Source organism: Rhinolophus ferrumequinum, chromosome 22 (genome assembly GCF_004115265.2).
Source record: "Rhinolophus ferrumequinum isolate MPI-CBG mRhiFer1 chromosome 22, mRhiFer1_v1.p, whole genome shotgun sequence".
Taxonomy (NCBI): domain Eukaryota; kingdom Metazoa; phylum Chordata; class Mammalia; order Chiroptera; family Rhinolophidae; genus Rhinolophus; species Rhinolophus ferrumequinum.
The window spans coordinates 27,377,709-27,396,153 of NC_046305.1; the positions used below are offsets into that span (position 1 = coordinate 27,377,709).

At 46.7% G+C, this 18,445-nt stretch overlaps 1 protein-coding gene across 4 annotated transcripts in view; it reads right to left on the reverse strand.

Annotated features, from left to right (window-relative positions):
• Window positions 1-16,712, reverse strand: part of ATP2B4 (ATPase plasma membrane Ca2+ transporting 4) — a 109,774-nt gene extending 93,062 nt beyond the window's left edge. For all 4 annotated transcript variants that reach the window (XM_033093485.1, XM_033093490.1, XM_033093488.1 and 1 more), the window contains exon 1: window positions 16,303-16,712. The gene's annotated coding sequence lies outside the window, so the exon portion shown is untranslated. The remainder of the gene's footprint in view (window positions 1-16,302) is intronic.
• Window positions 16,713-18,445: the final 1,733 nt, after the last annotated feature.

The following is an 18,445-nucleotide window of genomic DNA, read 5'->3' on the forward strand; positions in this document are numbered from 1 at the left end:
ACTAGGCAGTTTTTGCCCCCAGACTTACATTTACTAATTATCTTACCGGTGGTGACAGCCTCCTGTTCTTCCTAATTCCTTTCTCTCTGCCCCTCTCTGCTCTTTTCTTGGATGATTTTTTAAAAGTATCTTTTCCTAAAAAATATAGCTGCAGATAAAATATACTCAGCCTTTACATACACATTTCAGAGAATGAAAGCACCTTCTCTCCAACCAGAGGCCAGTGTGAGAGTACAGACCCAGCAGGAGGAGTCAGCCTCTCTGACCTTAATAAATAATTCTGCTCACAGGTTTATAGGGGGCTTGATTTACGGTGTCCCATATCTTCCAGAAAGACTGGCCCTTAGCTGAGCCTGTGTAAAAAGCCACTTTGCATTTTTAACTCACTTCAAACACAATTGGCCTGTACCTTCTTGTGGGATCCAGACACACAGAGGGAGGGAAGGGACTTCTCAAAGGCAATGCAAGGGCTTTAAGCTCTCTGCCCTCTCTGATCTCTTCATCCCACGTTCAGACGCTGGCACCCCACCCTAGCTGGCTTCAGACTGTATGCTTTCAAGGCAAAGGCTGTGGGTATCAGTATCATTATTTCCCTTCTAAAATCATGATGACCTTTTACCTCTGGTTGCCTGCTGTTATTGGATTCCGTGACCATGTTTGGGACTGACTTTTGGCCAATTCATTATGATGTAGGAAAATGCTCATGATATACTATTGGATATGAAAAAATTTGAATCAAAAACTCAATATCCAACAAGTGCCCTATTTTGTTAAAGTATATACTCACCCACATATGTAAAAGAATAAAAGAAAATACACCAAAATGTTGACAGTTATCTCTGGACTTATGGAAATCTTATTTTTTCCTTTATACTTTTCTGATTTTTCCAAACTTTCTAGAATCTTATATGGAAGGAGTACAGAGCTCAGACTCTGGAATTTGAGAGACATGCTTTGAATTCCACACCCCCACTTAGTAGCTATGGGACCTTGGGTAAAACATTTTCTCTCTCTGAGCCTCAGTTTCTTCTCTGGAAAAGATTTCCTTACAGAGTTGTCTTGAGGAGGAAATGAGGTCATGCAATTTCAGCATTTGGCATGGTGCCTGATATATAGTAAATGTGCAGTAAATGTTACATATTTTTATGCATTGCTTTATATTTAGGGAACAAAGTAAATATCCTTAAAAACCTAAAGACCCACTTTGCTCAAAATCCACCATTTGAATTAAAGGACTCTGGGAAAACACCAAAAGCCCTCCTGAACATGTCGGGTCTCTAAAAGTGACTGGGACAAGAATCATCATAATATCAATATCTACATGAAAAGGGAAATATTACAAGGGAGGGAAGGGTAGCAAGTGACGAGCGATGACTGAGTGATGCAAGCCCAATGAAAAAAAATATATAGATGCTTTTAGAAGAAAAAAACACAGAGGACTAGATCAGACCACAGAATAATTGATTAAACTACAAATAACAAGCTTAAGAAAAGTAGAAAGAAAAGATTCTGTGATGGGGTAAGCAAGGATGTTCTGCCTGGTTAGGGTATTATAGACAGAGTTCCTCAGGGCTCAGACAGGACGACTAAGGAGCTGAGTGAGAAACAGCCCTGACTTTAAGTGGGCATAAGTTAGCTCCCAGTGAGACATCGGACTTTGGGAGCAACCCATCCCGAGAGCTCTGAAGTGCAGGTGTTTACAGCAACAGGTGTCATGAGGTGAGCTGAGTAAGATAACAGGATAATGTGCACTACACCCATCTGAATATAGCTGTGGCCCTGGATCAGCTCACACACTGTACTTAAGCAGCATGGCCTTCCAACAGTCCAACTTGTTTTGTGCCAAAGACCCTGGTGGAGGTTGGACAAGAGAAAGAAGTGAAAGGGGAATTATCACCATTGCCAAGCTTCAATAATGGAACCCCAGCCCTCTTCCCCACCTCCAAGTGGTTATACAGAGGAGTTATACAGAGTTATACAAAGTTATACAGAAGGGGCCCCAGGGAGCCTCCCAAACTCCCAACATGGTCCGAGGAGGAGGAGACAGGTGAAGAGGGGATGTCTTCATCAGCCAAGGGCTCAAGAGTTCTGGAGGCCAAATCTCTAAGCAGCCTCCTGTGGCACTGACCACTGTGTCTTTTCACAATCCAGGAAGTTTTCACAGCTTCCCAGGAAGATTCCCCCAGTCTCTGCCACTTAAGACCAGCTGAGCAAGAGAGCTGCTTCCCAGGGCATTCACCCCACCCTAAGTGCCCTTGCCTCCACCCTTAGAAGTTTTATTTTTCCCATTTTTTCTTTGCAAATTCAAATGCCTACCAGAACCAGGCAGGCACAAAAATGAACAAAGCAGGCTGAGTGTTACGCGACAAGGAGAGGAGGAGACTGGCACACTTGTCTGAATGGAGCAGCAGTTACTCAGCTCCTACTAAGCATTGCCATGGAAAAAAGGTCGGCCAATATTGCCAGAGCTTCTGGTTTTTTAGAAAAATCAGGAAATTCAGATTTCTGTGTGAAATCTTCTTACATTAAAATTTTGGTAAACAACTATAATCTGCAGAGTTTGGGGGTAGGAGGAAACAGAAAATTTGAGAGTTGAAATGTTTTTGAAGTACATTTAGGTCAAAGTATTCACTTTACGTGAACAAACTGAAGCCCAGAAAGGTTCATGTCCCCCAACTTCTAATCTAGAATTCATTCCTTTAGGCTACCCTTCCTGTCATTAGGAGGCCTTTGCAATTATTCAGACATGAGATGATGAAATGCTGAACAGGAATGGTGACCCTGGGAAGGAAGAAGATAAACTTTGCTATGCTCTTGACTCTAGTCTAAAAAAAGATATTTCTTTATTGTTATTCATTCATCCATCCAACGTTTACAGATGGTGAGTCTATGAACGAAGGACTGTGCTAAACACTAGGTATGCAGAAATGACAAAGGTACCACTTCTCCTTTTAAGCAGCTCACAGGCTGTGAGTGGATGGGCCGATGCTACAGCCAGAACCTACCTGTTGACGCATCTGTCAACCACACTGCCTTAGGCCTGCTCACATGAGCCCTCAGCTAATAGTTACATCCTCACTTTCTCTAAAGCATCTCCCATCACTGGGTGTCATTCCTGAGAAACTGAGAGGGGGTCAGAGCACTTCTCCTACTCCAAGAAAGCCTAGAGCACTTAAGTGACCCATCAGAAGCTGGAGCAAGAACAGGGACCCAATGCAGCCACTCAATACCAAGCCCCTTTCAGCTCAGGGAACGTAAGTTCCAGTTCATGCTTTACCTTCGTCAAGCTGCCACTTCATACCAGCTGAAGTTTCTGTGTGGGTGTGTGCTGGGGAGAGAGGAGATCCCAGACCAGGACTCTCCTGTCTATTTATCAAGTGGCCTGCTCAATTCCAGTGGCAGCTGACGGTTTAGCTGGGTGACCAAATAGTGATGGCATCCTTGGGCCACAGCTTCTACAATCAAGTAGAGCATTGTCACCCAGTGTGGCTCTCCCCGTCAACATGAAACTCCCCACTAGTGGCTCTTAAAACATCTACTCCTGGGGTGGCATGTAGGGCAGGAGCAAACAAGGTGAGGTGGTGAGGCCTGGCCCACGTCTGCCACTCTGCCTTATTTTGCCATGACTCTTGATATGCAAATATCAAACACAATCCCAGAACTGGCCCCAGGAAGGTAACCTGTCATGTGGAAATGATGGAGGCCCCCCTCAGCCTCTGCAGGCCCTTTGGTGGAGAGTTATAGCAGGCTGAGACCTCTGGGCCTTTCTGTATAGACAAGAGGATAATGGACTATAACCCTTTTATAAATGTATAAAGATTGACAGGGAATAAGTGGGCAGGCTCGTACCAGCGTCTGAGAAGGAAGAGAGAAATGGAAGAATGGAAGAGGAAAAGTTAAAGTTCAATGAACACCTACTATGACCATACCCTTGAAACATGTATCACTCTTCATTCATGTGCTATCTCCGTTTTCCAGGGAAAACTGAGTCTGAGAGATTAAATAACTTGTGTCCATGGTCACACAGCTGGCCAGACAGACTTGAACCCAGTTCTACTGACTCCCCCAAATCTGTGATCTTACAGAACACCATGTTGCTGGGATTAGGAAGGCTGACTAGGGTGACTTAGGCCACACCACTGCTATAGAGAAAGGCACTGGAAGGGATTCAGGACTTGATAAACTCTGACCCCTGGGGCAGAAAACCCACTGGAAATTAGTATTCTTTTTTCCAGTGCTAGACGACATTTCTTTATCCCAATAAATGGATATTCTGGTGTTAGGGAGCTCTCCTTTCAGCTGCTCCCCTCACAGGGCTGAGTATCAGATGTACAGACAGGAAACACACAAGGATCTAGGGCCATACCTTCCTTTATATTCCTCCCCATTGAAGTACTGTTCCTAATGTCCCTGATCAAAGTCAATTGTGGGAATTGAGTAGGGGTCAGAGGCACACCTAGAGGGTTACCCCAACATATTTCACGAGCTCTTTCTCCAAGGCCTAGACTATTACTCTTTCCCCTCTGACCATGGGAAGCCCAGGAGTACAGAAGATACCAAAGCAAAATCCATTCGGAAATGTTTTATTGAACGCTTACTATGTGTCAGGTACTATTATAGGTGCCTGGGCTACATCAATGAACAAAAAGACTAGGTTCCTTGCTCTTGTGGACTGTACATTCCAGCAAAATGAAGTGAAAAGATGATTGGGTTTTTTTGTTTGTTTTGAGGTAGTACTAGTTAGTAGAAAGGCAATGGTGTTAGACAAGCCTGGGTCAAAACCAACCCTAATCATCCAGATGACCTCTGGGCAAGCTACTTAACTCACTGAATGGTAGGTTTCGTATTTGTATTAGGTTCATGCAAAAGTAATTGCTGTTTAAAAGGTTAAAAATAACTGCAAAAACTGCAATCGCTTTTGCACCAACCTAATAAAATGGAAACAATAACATGTTGTAGGGATGTAAGGATTAAAGATAATATATATATAATATGCCTGGCATAGAGCAGGGTTCAAAATGATAAACAATGTTTCCAAGCCCACCCAAACCCGCAGATTCTGGGACAACTCACATGGTCTCTTATTTAGGGGCTGCAACCAGAGCATCATCTCCACAATGTCCTAGAGGTAGTCTGGTGGGGTGAAGAGCATACTTGGATTTGAATCCACTTACAGCCAAGGAATTTCCCCTCTAGAAACATGTGTTCCTACCCCTACCCATAGGCCCTATTGAAGGTATAGGCTCAGGTGGTCATGTCTGATTGGTCCCTATTCCCCTCCAGCAGGCCAGACAATTAGCAGGGGTGGATATGGGACCTAAGCTGGAATCAGCATCTAATGGCATTTGGACTGAGAGACTCTGGAGGAGTAAGCAGGAAGGCCACACAGATTTGGAGACTGAGGCTGCTGCTCGGTCAACCACCATGGGTCCTGCACACGTGGATGAGGGAGCAGAGTGTTTGCGGCTCCAGGGAGGAGGCACAGTCCACACACAGGTTACACTTCCCACCACGAAGTTCTGTGATATTTCTCTGTAACCTTCTAGTAAAGCCTTCTTTTACTTTTGCTTCCTTGAATGGGTTTCTGTTCTTGCAACAAGATGATCTCTAAGACAAATCCTGTACCTGTCTCAGAAGGTGATTGTTGTGACATAATATGAAAGCAGCTGGCATTTAGTTGACATTCAATAAATGCTATTGAATCTCTCTCTGTACTTATCAACCAGCAATAGAAAGAGGAAATCCATATATGGGCTGGACTAGGGTTGGACCTCAGCCTTCTGTTTTATGAATATCTTTATTCACCTGTAAAATGAAGACAATACTAGTACCAACTTTATTGTTTGCTGGGAATATTAAATGAGAAAAGTTTAATACCTAGCACATAATTAATGCATGTTAGCTCAGACTATTACTTCTACTGTTGTTATTATTATTTAAGATGCAACAAGTCTTATTTTAGGTCTTGATCTAGGCTAGAAGGGAAGACACAGTAAGAGCAGAATCTGGAGCAAATAGTGAGAGAAGAGAGAAACGTGCTGGAGAGTGAGGTCACAGAAATGGGCAGTGGAGAGAAGGGACTGACCTCAGAAGGGGCACATAGGTCTAGCATTTTAGCATTCATACAAAGCTGTCACCTACCATAGCTCATTTGTCCATCACGACACTCACTATAGGGTAGATAAGGAAAGGTCATATACACACTTTACAGATGGGAAAATTGAGGCTCAATAAAGGTGTGTGCAATATGTACCAACCAAATCTCAATGCGCTCTTTTATCCTGTATCACTACACTGCCTCTGGAAAGTAGGATAAAGGGGCTGAATTAACAAATAAGGATTGGACGAGAAACTGGAGGGTTTCTTTTCATTCTGAGGTTCCATTCAGATTCCTTCTGGGCATTCCAAGAAACTCAGAGGCCCCAGAATGTAAGCACAGGGTTGCAAAGTCAGATGACACAGGGATGCCAGCCCAAGGATAGGATATATACCAGTTTGGAAGAACACACAGCTTCAGCACCAGGCCCAGGAGAAGCTTTCCTCTGGCAAAGGACAAGGGCAAGTCCTTCACCATCAGGGCACAGTCTCTTTGGTAACACAGGCTGCCCTGCAGTGGTCTCCAAAGGCCCTCCCAGCTCAATGCTGTATGGAGTCCAGGCCTTTGCTGCCTGAAGTCAGGGGTGAAAAGTGTTCTCCAGGGACACAAATGCAAGTTCTCTGGAACACTGCCACAATCAAGGCTTGCTGTTTGCCCCCAGGTTCAGGACACTTGTTCTGGAGCTGAAAGTGGGCAATTCTTGTTCACTCCCTGCCTCCTGGACATTGCTTCTCCCCAAATCCCAACATAGTGCCTGGCATACAGTTTGTATCCACTTCAATGCTTGTTGAATGAACAAATGAACAAGAGAATCAATGACAGATTGGCTCTGGCAATAAAATTGGCCTGTGCTGTCACATTACAGCAGCCCCACCCCACTGACTCTTAGCCCCCAAATCAGAGCTCCTAGTCAGCTATCAAGGAAGAAGAGTTGGTTAGAGTGCTTCCCCTCCACACTTCCTCTGACCTTCCAGAGTGGCCACCCTGAGACAAGGTCAGAGCCAGGGATGCCCAGGCAGGATGAAGGCTCCACCCACCCTTTTCCAGGACTTCTGCTCCATCTCAATTACCCTGTTTCTCCCAGCTCAGAGCCTCCTATCTGGGAAGGGCTGGGGAAGGACCAAGAGAAGAGAGACAGTTCCATTAGGAGCTGCACAGCAATGAGGGTGGTGCCAACAGTGCTTCTCCTTTGCATTTTCTCTAGTGCTAATGACCTTAATTGTTAATAATAGCAGCAACAATAACAATCATGGCACAGCACTTTTGTGGTTCCTAGCATCTTTCTTCCAAAGTGCTTCTAGCAAGTGACCTCACCATGCCACATATCATCCTTGTAGGGGCTACAATGGTTCTCCCTGTTAAATGGGTAGAGAAATTGGGGACTGAGAAGGTTTGACATTGATCTGGGTCACACAGAGATGCACTGATGGGGTCAGGGGCCCACTCACAGTCCTAGTAAAGAGAATGGGGCTCCAGCTTTGACTCAGCCTCAAACTAGTCTGGTGTCCTTGGGCAAGTCTGTAGGTTTCAGTTTTTTTCACTTGGAAAGGGGGAAATTGGACCATTTCTCCAACGCTATCTCAAATGCTCTGGCTCAGTAAAATGATCTAACCCCCTGCCCAAAGCTTATTAACTGACCTCCCTTGTACCAAGGTCAGAAAGCCCCTAGAAGTTAGGATTCCAGCTGTGCCTGTCCTAGCATCCTAACAGATGTCCTATGAGTGTTCCCCACAAAGAACACTATAGTAGACAGCAGGGAGGAAACATCAAGAAATCATCCTAATGGTCCATGAACACCAGGAGAGCAGGCAGGCAGCAAGATGCTGCTGAGGCCAGATGCCATCCTGCCTGTGACACCAGTGCTGGCTCAGATGAAGGCTGGAGGTGATCCAGCAGTAGGTTGGTGGGCAGGGGTGGAGAGGAGACAGCCTCCCTCACCTGCCAGAGTATCTCACTCTCCATGATGCTCAGTGTTCTCAGCCAGATGCAGCAACACAGCCCTTCCTCCCAACCTGCCTCCCCTCCCCACCCTCTCTTCCATCAAATCTGTCCTCTCTCTTCATTCATATCCTGTTTGGCAATCACCTCCTCCAAGGGTAATTTTCAGGTGAGCCCTGCCAAATTCTGGTCTCCACATTCCCACTAACACCCCAGTTAGCTCCCAGAATCACTAGGTCATGTGTCCCTGTGCCAGATGTGGCTTCAAGTGTATATCCTTGCTCTTGTCTGCCACTAGATAGGGAGAAGAATTGGGTGGGTATTTCCTATTGCCTCCTTCCTTAGTTTCCTCTAGCCTCAGCTCCGGAATAGTGGACTATACATGGACAGCACTCTCCTCTCTACCCATGGGCAGCTGTGCTGTCTAATTACCAGAAAGGCTAAAGCTGGGATCTCTACCAGAGTCTGGACAAGCGCTCAGGCAATGTGTCTACCTCAAGGGCCAAAAGTCTGGACTGAGAGGGAGGGCAGACTGGCCTAGCAGCTGGTGGCTTTACCCAAATTTCTCCAAACCCAACCCACAGTTCAGATGAAAACCTCATCTCTCCATCTCACAGCACTGACTGTAGTCCCTGGTTTCCAATGTCTAAATATATTAATATTAGGTTGAACTATGTTAAATTGTCTTTTATAGGTCAAAAGTGGTTGCACACTGGCAACTTCATATGGTTGGACCTAGTAACTCTTTGGGGGATTACGTTCCCTAGGAGTTCCCAACTCCCTGAAGGCTTGGACCTCTGTATCTCTAGCTAATCTTTCCTAATTTTTGGCTTAGGACATTGCAGAGTCATGGCCTTGGAAAGTGTTGAGTAGGTACTTCTTAATTGAACTTCCAGACTTGTGAGATGGGAAATCTTAGAACATGTCCTACCCCCCCAAACCTCAATGGTGGTTGTCCACGTGGCAGACCCTTTTAAGTTTCCTCACCTCTTGTCATCCTGAGTAGAAGTATGGAATTTAGCTACAAGCTGTACATTGAGTTAGACTCTGTGATAAAAAGAGTTTGGGCGTTGAGAGTTTTGCCTCTTTGTAGAAAAGGAGTCTTGAATCAGAAATGCTTGTTTGTCCAAGCTTCTCTGCATTTCACAGTGGGGAAATGAAGGCTCAGGGATATCACCTGCCTAGGTCGAGGTCACACAGCAGCCCAGATCACCAGTTTTCTGGCTTCCAGTCCCGTGCTCTTCTGGCAGGCCTCGCAGCACAGTACAAATTCCTCCCTGTCTGCCCCTTACAATTTTCTGGCTCCCACTCTTTCAGGCTACCTAGCAAGACAGAAGAGGAATTGACTAAAGGATCAATAGCCTTCTCCTACATGAAAAGAGCCTGAGTCACGCTAGACTTGGCCCTAGGGTTTCCAGGGAGAGGAGAGAGAGAGAGATGAGCGGTCCTAGAAATCTGATCTCTTTCCAGAGCTAGGACCAGGCTGGGAAGGTGGGGGTGGGCAGCATGGTGATTTGGGTCACTGACAGTGCAGCTGGTCTGCAATCCCTGCCAAGGTGGGTGGGGGAGGGGTAAAAGGCCTTGCTTAGTCCGGGCTTGAAAGCTCAGGGCAGGCATAGCCAGCTTCTCTCTGAATCACCTAATTATACAATTCAGAAGGGATATCTCTCGGCTCTTGGTAGATTCCTCATGAGACCCTTCCTAAAAGGTATGTGGATGATTCTGGAAGCCCTCTGTCCCTAGGCTTCCTCAGCTGACCATGGCAGGGCATGGGAGTGGGGAATGCCTGCTACCACCTGATTTGGGGGGGTGGGGCAGCCAGCTGGCCCACCCATTATGCCCAGCTGCTTCCTGCCTGGTGTTGGCAGCAGTGAGAATGAGAAGGAAGACTCCTTGAAGGAAGTCACATTGTCAGATCCCTTAAGTATCCTAGGTGGGGACTAGGGAGCTTCGCTGGTCAGGAGTTTGGGAGATAAGTGAAAGGAGTCCAGGAATCTAGGAGTCCTTCTGGGCATTGACTTCTCTCATATGCACATACATACTTTTTTTTGCTGAACCGTTTGAAAATCACTTGCAGACACTTTGTCCCTAAATACTTTTGCTAAGATTAAGGATATTCTCCTACAAAACCATCATCATTATCATTACCACATCTTAAAAAGTTAATTATAATTACATATCACCTACTATCTATGTTAAAAATTTCCCAATTGTCCCAGGATGTCTTTTATGGTCTGGTTTTTTTTTTTTTTTTTTTTTTTTGGACCCAAGATCCAACTAAGGTTTATGCAGTGCATTTGGCTGTGTCTCTTTAGTTTCTTTAAAAGACTAGTTTCTAACTCCCTGCCCTCCTCCCAGCACACAATTTTTGTGTTTTTATGATATTCAGTCTTCTGAAGTCCCAGTTGTCGTGTACAATGGCTCACATTCTAGATTTGTCTTTTGTCTCCTCATGATTAGATTCAGGATAACATTTTGACAAGAACATAGGTGATGTGGTTGAAATTCTTAGAGCACATCCGGAGGAACTAACACCAGGTGGTCCCACGCATGCTATCTCCTCACTTGGTTAAGGTGAACAGTGCTGACTCTCCCAGTTGCAAAGACAGGTTTTTCATTTTGTAAGGAGTAAGTAATAATTCGTGCGGATTACAATGAGACCAACCTTTCACCCAATGGTTTTAGCATCCATTAGCCCAGCCTGAATCAGCTATTCTGTTGGGGGCTGCAAATTGGTAAATTTAGCTCTGTCATTACTTCTACATTTCATTAGCTGGCATCCTTCTGTTAAGAGTTCTCCCTCCTTGCTCCATTTTAACTGTCAGAATGGACTCGTGGAATCTTTTATTCAGTGTCTTACAATCTATTACAGTTATTCTTTTAGATGCTCAGTATGTCCCAAATTTGCCCAGTGGGAGCTCCTTTAAGCCAACTCCTGTATCCTTTTGCCATGAGCATGCTCTGGCATTACATGACTCACTTGTATTTTCCCAGTCCCAGATGTGGAATCAGCCATATATCCAAGAACTGCTTTCTTTTAGTGAGAAGTAGTACTTACAAATGGAAAAACGAGCGCGACATGTGTTCATTTTGCTACTGTATAGCACGAGATGTGTTCATTGCTACTGTGTAGCACTGCTTCTAGACTCTTCCAGTGGACAGAGGAGATACATAAAGAATCACAGGGTTCTCCCTCACCTTTCCCCATTCTATATTTTTGTCTCTCTTCTTTCATAGTGAAACGCCCTGACTTCCAGAAATATCAACATAGTTACTCATTTGATCTTTCCCTACAAAAAACAATTTCCAATTTGTGACACCTATACCATGACCAATAACACACCTAACAAAGTAAAGTTCAAGGTTGTTTTTGCAATTCTTTTTATCCTTAGAATATACATTCCTTTATGGATATGGAGTCAGGAAATTAAATTAAAAAGTTACTTGAATTAATTCCTTTCTTTGCAAAGTAATAAAATTGATATACAGTTAGGTTCATTGTTTCTGTTGTGGTCAGCTTTAGGGTTTTTTTCTTTCTTTTGGATCTAATTTAATTTGTAAAATATGTATGTGGTTCAAAAATCAAAACTGTCTGGAAAGGTATAATCAATAAAATTTCACTCTCATTCTTGTGTCTTCTACCCTGTTTCCACCCACCCCCTATAGGTAAATGTTTTAATTAATTTCTGGTTTATCCTCCGTGTGTGTGTGTGTGTGTGTGTTTTCACAAAAAATATTCTTATTTCTCCTGCTTTCTCAATCCAAAGGTGGTATACTACATACACTCTTTTGCATTGTACTTTTTTCATTTAATAACATATCCTAAAAATGACATTGTATCGGTTCACAGGTCTCCCACTCATTGTTTTTGGCTACATAGAACTCCATTATGTGGATGTGCTGTTGTTTATTCAACCAGTCTATTAAGGATAGGCATTGAGTAGTTTCCAATGATTTCCTTTCCTGTTACAAATATGCCTCAGAGAATTGCCTTGTGTGTATGTCTTTTTGTATTTGTGAATGTGCATTTTTTGGGATAAATTCCTAGAAATAGGACTGCTGGGTAAATGCATATGTTATTTTTTTTTAGATACTGCTAACTTCCCCTCCATAGGGGTTGTACTGGTTTGCACGCCTGGCATTGATTTTGCAATCTAAGTGGATCTTGTTATGAGGTGTTTGTTCTGAGTTGAGTTTCCCCAGCCTACCAAAGAGTTCTTAACCTCCCACCAATAACACACTACCCCAAGCTCTCTCTGCCCTAGTGATCTTGTAGGAAGGCAAGAATAAAGGGGTCTCACTGATTCCATTCCAGTTCATCTTCCTGAATTGTCCCGGAGATTTCTGTACTCCACTTCGGGAACCAGAGCAGAGGGAAGTGATGAGGCTGAAGACTTCACTTCAGCCAGAGAGGAATAGAGTGAGGAGAGGCAAAAGAGAGCAGGGACACCTAAGTTCCCAACTCCCTTTTCTCTCCTTTGGCCTTTCCACTACCCCTCCCAACACAAATTGCCTCCAATAGCTCCTCCCCTGACTGGGAGCCTTTGGTTCTGGTTCTAACTAGATCCTGCCAGGTTTCCCTCCTCAACCCACATTCATGTGGGCTGAACACAGAGGACTGGCACAGCGTGGAGGCAGAAGTCGAAAGTCCCTGTCATTTCTGTTTTAACATGTGCAGAGGAAATAAGTCAGTGGAACAAGAATGGCTCATACAAAGGAAAAGAGGAAAGAGGAGACAAAGAGAAATGCTGGGAAAGGAAGCTGAGTACAAAACATTCCACACAAGCCTCTTGGACTCCAGCCCCAGAGCCCTCTTTGCTATGACCCATTCTACAGAAAGGGAAAAAATGAGTGGGAAAAGGATACCATCCCAGTTTGAGGGGGCCCAGGTGTTCTGCTTGTGGCCCAGAGGTCTTGTCTTTCTTATCCCTCCCTCCTTCTCACACCTACCCATCAAATATCAATTGGGGATGACAGAAATCAATGCATGTCTGAGGAGCAGGGAACTGAGCTGGTGACGGAGTCTGCCTAAGGGCTAGGCTTGGGAGAAGAGGTCAGAGGGAAGGAAGAATTCCTCCAGGAAAGACAGTGAGGCCCAGGACAGAGCATTCCTCTTCTAGATCAAATCAAACACCTGGGTTAATCTAAGCTAAACACGTTTCTTAAGATCCAGAGGACCAAGAATGAACATCTTCCTTTCTATCTTCAAAGTTGGGTGGATCTGTAAAGCCCTAGACAGGCAGGGCTTATTCACGTCTTTGGGTGCTGGGTCCAAGGCCAGGAGCATAGAAAAAGAGAGAAAAGGGCCCGAGGGGTGGGCGTGGGGTGGGGGTTACTGAAAAAAAAAAAGCTAAGTTTTTGAATAAGAGGCAGTGCCCTGTGGAATGTTGAATTGCTGACAGGTGGTAGCTGGGTTAGTGCTGGGCTGAGCAGTGCCCAGTTCCTCTTCCTATCAAGCCCCTCCAATCACTGAGAGTGGGGGAGCGTAAAGCTCCCCATACCCTTGCCCAGGGACTTCACCCCCCTCCCCCACACTACCTTACTTCTTCCAGCATTCACACCTTAGGCAAACTCTTAACTGCTCTACTTTTGCCCCTCACCGTGCCCTCCCATTTAAATGTCAGACTTTCTTCTGACATCCAAAGACTATACAAATCTGACAAATCTGACTCAGCCACTCCCTTCCACTATTATTGTGGGAGCATTAGCCCAGATGAGGTTGATTCCCAGGCTCCCCCCAAAATGCCACTTCCTTCTTTCAACAAACATTGTCCAAGCACCTTTTAGTTTCTCAGGTACTGTGTTAAGTACGGGAGCCGCCGGGGCTACCAGAGCTGCGTTCTTTCGGCTTGACCTTGAATTCAGCCCGGGACGCGGAGGTGGACAATCGAAGGGAAAAGGACTGTGGCCCTCTCCTGCGTTCAGAGCACCTTCTGCACAGAGCCCTCGGACCAAGGAAGAGCCGGGAGTGGAGCTGAGGCGCTAGGGGAGGGGCGGCGGCGCGTGCCAGCACAGAGACACCGGGAGAGCGGCCGCGGGTTCGCTGCGTTCCGGATACCGACCCCACAGCTTACCGCCACCGGAGCAGGCGCATGGGTGCACGCTAAATTGGGAACTCTCCCCGAACCTACCAGAATCTAGTCCTAGTCAGAGCACTGAAAATTGGAAGGTCGGCTGCAGGAATGGTGCACGCCCCCAGAGGGAATGGGGCGCGGGGAGGGTCCGGGGAGCGGCGTGATTTAAGGGGTGTACTTCCGCAAGATGGTGGCAGGGAGGATGGGGCTCCCGTGCAAGTGCCAAGAAATGGATTCTCCCCCTCTCCTTCCGACAGAACAAGGGCAGGATCCTATCTTGGGTCCCCTAGCCCCTGGGGAAGGCCTCATTCTCTTCTTGATTAGAATACAGGGAGGGAGGGAAGAGCTGTCTAGCCTTAGGGTGCAGTCAGGTCAACCGTCCAACACCTCAAAATGAAAACAGGTTCCTGTTGCTTCCCCAGCCCCCATTTAAGCTCTCCTCCAAGTCATTTACTTCCTTCTTTCCAGTTTCTAAGCTCTCTCTTTTACCACCCCCTCCAACCAAACTGACTGGGGCAAAGGGCAGGTGCTTCCTCTCCCCCTGGATTGAACCCTACAGATGTGTCAGCTTCAGGTCCAGGACAACCTCCCAGAGCTAGCTCTCCACGTCCCCCTACCCCGCCCCCCCAGCCTAGCTGCTCACTAACCATCAGAGCCATCACCTCTTCCTGCCCTCCTCCTCATAAACCTTCCTCCAGCCCGTCTCTCCTGACCCCAGGACCCTCTCCAAGGCCTCTCCCAGCCTAGGAGAACCCTGGTCTTTTCCCTTCTTCCTTGTGAAGAGGGCCCCAGCTGAGGGGGGCTGGAGGGGGACCTCCACACAGGAAGGTCTGAAGGAACAGCTCTGGGGAGGGGCTCAAGGAGCGAGGGGAGGATCTTAAGAGAGGAGGATCTCCACCCAGAGGAGGAGGTGGCGCTGTAGCATGGGATTTTACTTCCCCTCCCCCTAGCGGCGTCAGTTGAGGGCCCGCCTATTTTTTCATCTGACATTCCCCTTACCAGGCCAGCCCGCGCAGACTTCGCCTCTGCAAGTTATTGTAAGTCCATGAGGAATGCCCAGGAGAAAGATGTCTCTGGCCAGCAGGTGCCTCCCAGGTTGTGGTTGGCCCCTCCCGCATCCTCCATACCCAGCAAGAGAGAGCCCTGGTCCTTCTGTGATGGAGGAGTGTGCGAGGCTGGACTCGTCCGGGAGAGGATGCCAGCCAGCTTCCTCCACCCCAAGAGCGAGCCAAGTATGTGAGTGAACATACGTGTGAAGGGAGGCTAGGAGGAACAATACAGCCTTAATTTCTACCTGTTCAGCCCCAAGACGTTCTGGGACACTCCCAAAGATGCCTGCAACCAACCCCAACCGCCAAACACTCACCCCTACAGTCAACAGCCTTGAAATTGCAAACTTTCCAACTTCACTCCTTCTCCTTTCTCACAGAGATACATGGGGCGGTGCCCTCAGATACACTCATACAGTTGGTTCTTGACGCTCCACTCACACTCAAACAACAGCAGTACAGGGAACTCCCAGCTTTTTCCACAGCTAATTATAGACGTGAAAGTCTGAGGATGTTTTGCAAGTGGCAGAGAGAAACTGCTGAGGTTTCTGTATAAAGCAAAAAAATTTAATTTGTGTACTCCTCTTCCTCACCGCCCAACTTCTAGCTCCACCCAACCCCCAGTGAGCCCCTCTCCTAGTCTTCACTGCAGCCCCTCCTTCTTGTTGAAGATTTCCTACTTGGTTCTTTCCCCCCCCCCCCGTCTCTCTTTGGGGCTTTCGAGAAAGGGAACAGACGCGGAAAATATTTTTGCAACAGTTTTCCATTTGGCATCTCATTCCCAAGCCAAGGGGGAGGGGAAAAGCAGGAAAGGAAGAGGGGTGCATTTTGGGTGTGAAAAAGAGTCCCTCCATTCCCCTACCCCCACGGCCCAGGAATAACAAAAACTAGGAAAAGAAAAAGAAGTCATTTGTTTGATTATACGGTTTTTCAAAACTGAGTCTAGGAAAGGAATACAGTATTTGACAAATCTGTGCGCCCGCGCGCGCCCGCGCGCGCGCGCGGACACACACACACACACACACACACACAGTCGCAAGAAATATGCCAGGAAGAGTAAATTCGGGAGTTTTAGAAGCCATTGAGAGGAAAGAAAGAAACAAAGTTTGTAAATCGCGAGTCAATTCATTCTCTGCAAGCCTACCTCTTTTTCTAGCAAAGATCCAGGCTTCTCCAAGCAAGACGCTCCCTCCGGGTTTCCATGGACAGGGTAGGGTAGGGGTGACCACCACTGGTCTCCCCAGTGTGGCAGTCACGCTAGAGAATCTGGCTTTAATCTCCTGCCTTTTCAGCCACCGCCAGGGAGTGGGCAGGGTCTCCTCCCCCCGGTCCTCCCAGTAGGAAGGACCTCTCAGGTTCCTGGAAGAAAATAATGCAGGGGAGCTGGGAGGGTGTCTAAGATCTGGCTTTCTTCGGAAGGATGGTTACCCAGGAAGTTCGTGTCTTCCCCCTCAACCCCCAGCTTTGGATGGTCTCAACAGCGGAGCTTTCTTAAGAAAACGCTTGTCATGGCAACAGCTCGAGCCAATTCGACCAGACTGTAGCTCACCACCTCTCCCCAGCAGTGCGGGAGGAGAAAGGGGAGGAGCAAGAGGTGGAAGGGAGGTGGGACTTGGCGAGAGGCCAGACTAGCTCTCCACTGTTAAGGTGGCCCGATTGCAATCTATGGCTTCTTCCTGGTTCGTCTTAAGGGGGAATGGAGAAAGGAAGGGGAGGAATCCTTTCTTCTCTCGGAGTTTCCTCCCCGCCCTTGCTCTCACTTGTTGAAAGTAGGGTGGGGGATGGAGGTGGGGAGTGGATGTGGGTGGCGGTATTTAACCGTTGCTGGGTGGAGGGAAAAAAGGAAGCTTCTGCCGGCGGTTGGCTTCCTGCAGCTCTTTTTGGGCCTCTCAGCCTCTTACTCACTTAGACCCAGGACCCAGAAACCCAAAAACCCAAGGTGTCTGGGGAAACTTGTATCATCCACTTTCACCCTCTCGCCCCTGTCTGAATAGGGAGCTCACTGGAGAAGCATAAGGAATTGCTTGGGTTACACACACACCTACACGGTTTTGCTTATACACACACCTTAGTACAGTCTTCACCCATATTTCACACACACCATTCTTGGTCACGTTTTGCTCCCTCTTGCCTCTGTACCCCACAGAGGCACATCCCCAGCACATGATAACAGCTGCTTACTTTTGAGTCCTACTATGCATGGGCTATGGCACCAAGAGCTTTGTTATATGGTTTCCTTTCTAATGCTCATGGCAATCTTGAAAGGTACTTATTATTATCCTCATTTCAGAGTTGAGGAAGTTGAGGATCAGTGACTCGCCCAAGGTTACACATCTGGTTAATAACAGAGCCAGAAACAAAACCAAGTCAGAGTCTCCTGTACTTTCCTGTGCTTGTGTCATACTCTGGCATGCATTTCCATTTTAATTTGCACACACTCAGATACCATGCACATTTATACACAGCCTATAAACTGTTAATCATACCCCTGCAGCCACACACCCACCAGCATTGTGCAACAGTGCCACCCATAGATTTTTGCCTACAACTTTATGGCTTTCAAGTACAAACATGTACCATAATTGGTTCACACACCATGTCTTCATTGACTGAGCTATTCCCACACCTACCTCAGCACACACACTCGGTCATATACATACGCTTATGGAAACCGGGTTAGAATTGTAAACTACGCTGTGAAGAAGGTGACCCACCACAACTTCAGGGGTTTGGGAAGAGACCTCTTTGACTCACCCATTCTAACCTGACTCCTCACCCCACAGGGTCCTCCTTTGCCCCAGGACGAAGACCCTCATGCACACTGAGAAACAGAATTGTGAATTAGCCCCTGGGCTCTGGTTTCCCTCTGCCCATTAGCGTCCTTCCCGAATTCCTAACATTTGGGTCCTTGCTTTCCTCTTTTTACTTTCCTATCCTACTATTTCTCAACAACTCATCCACATCCTATTTCTGAGCGAGGGAAAGTTAAACAGACAAAAGTGAAGAAATTTTTTAAGAGTGGTTGGGCTTGGCTCAGAACTCAGAGTTCCCCATGTGGCGCTAGAGATTGCCTGCTGCCATCTAACTTGGGAACCAGATCCAAGATAAGCCCCTGCCTGTCCTTGTGCCCCTTCTCCCCAGCCCAGCCCAGCTGATGGAAGGTTACAAGGGAGGGGAGGGGAGTTTAGGGTTACCTTCTATGGAAGCCATCCATGGATTGTTCTCCAGCAGTCTTTTCTTCCTTGGAATTGAAGGTCTCATACTAGGAGGACACCAAAGGTGAGATT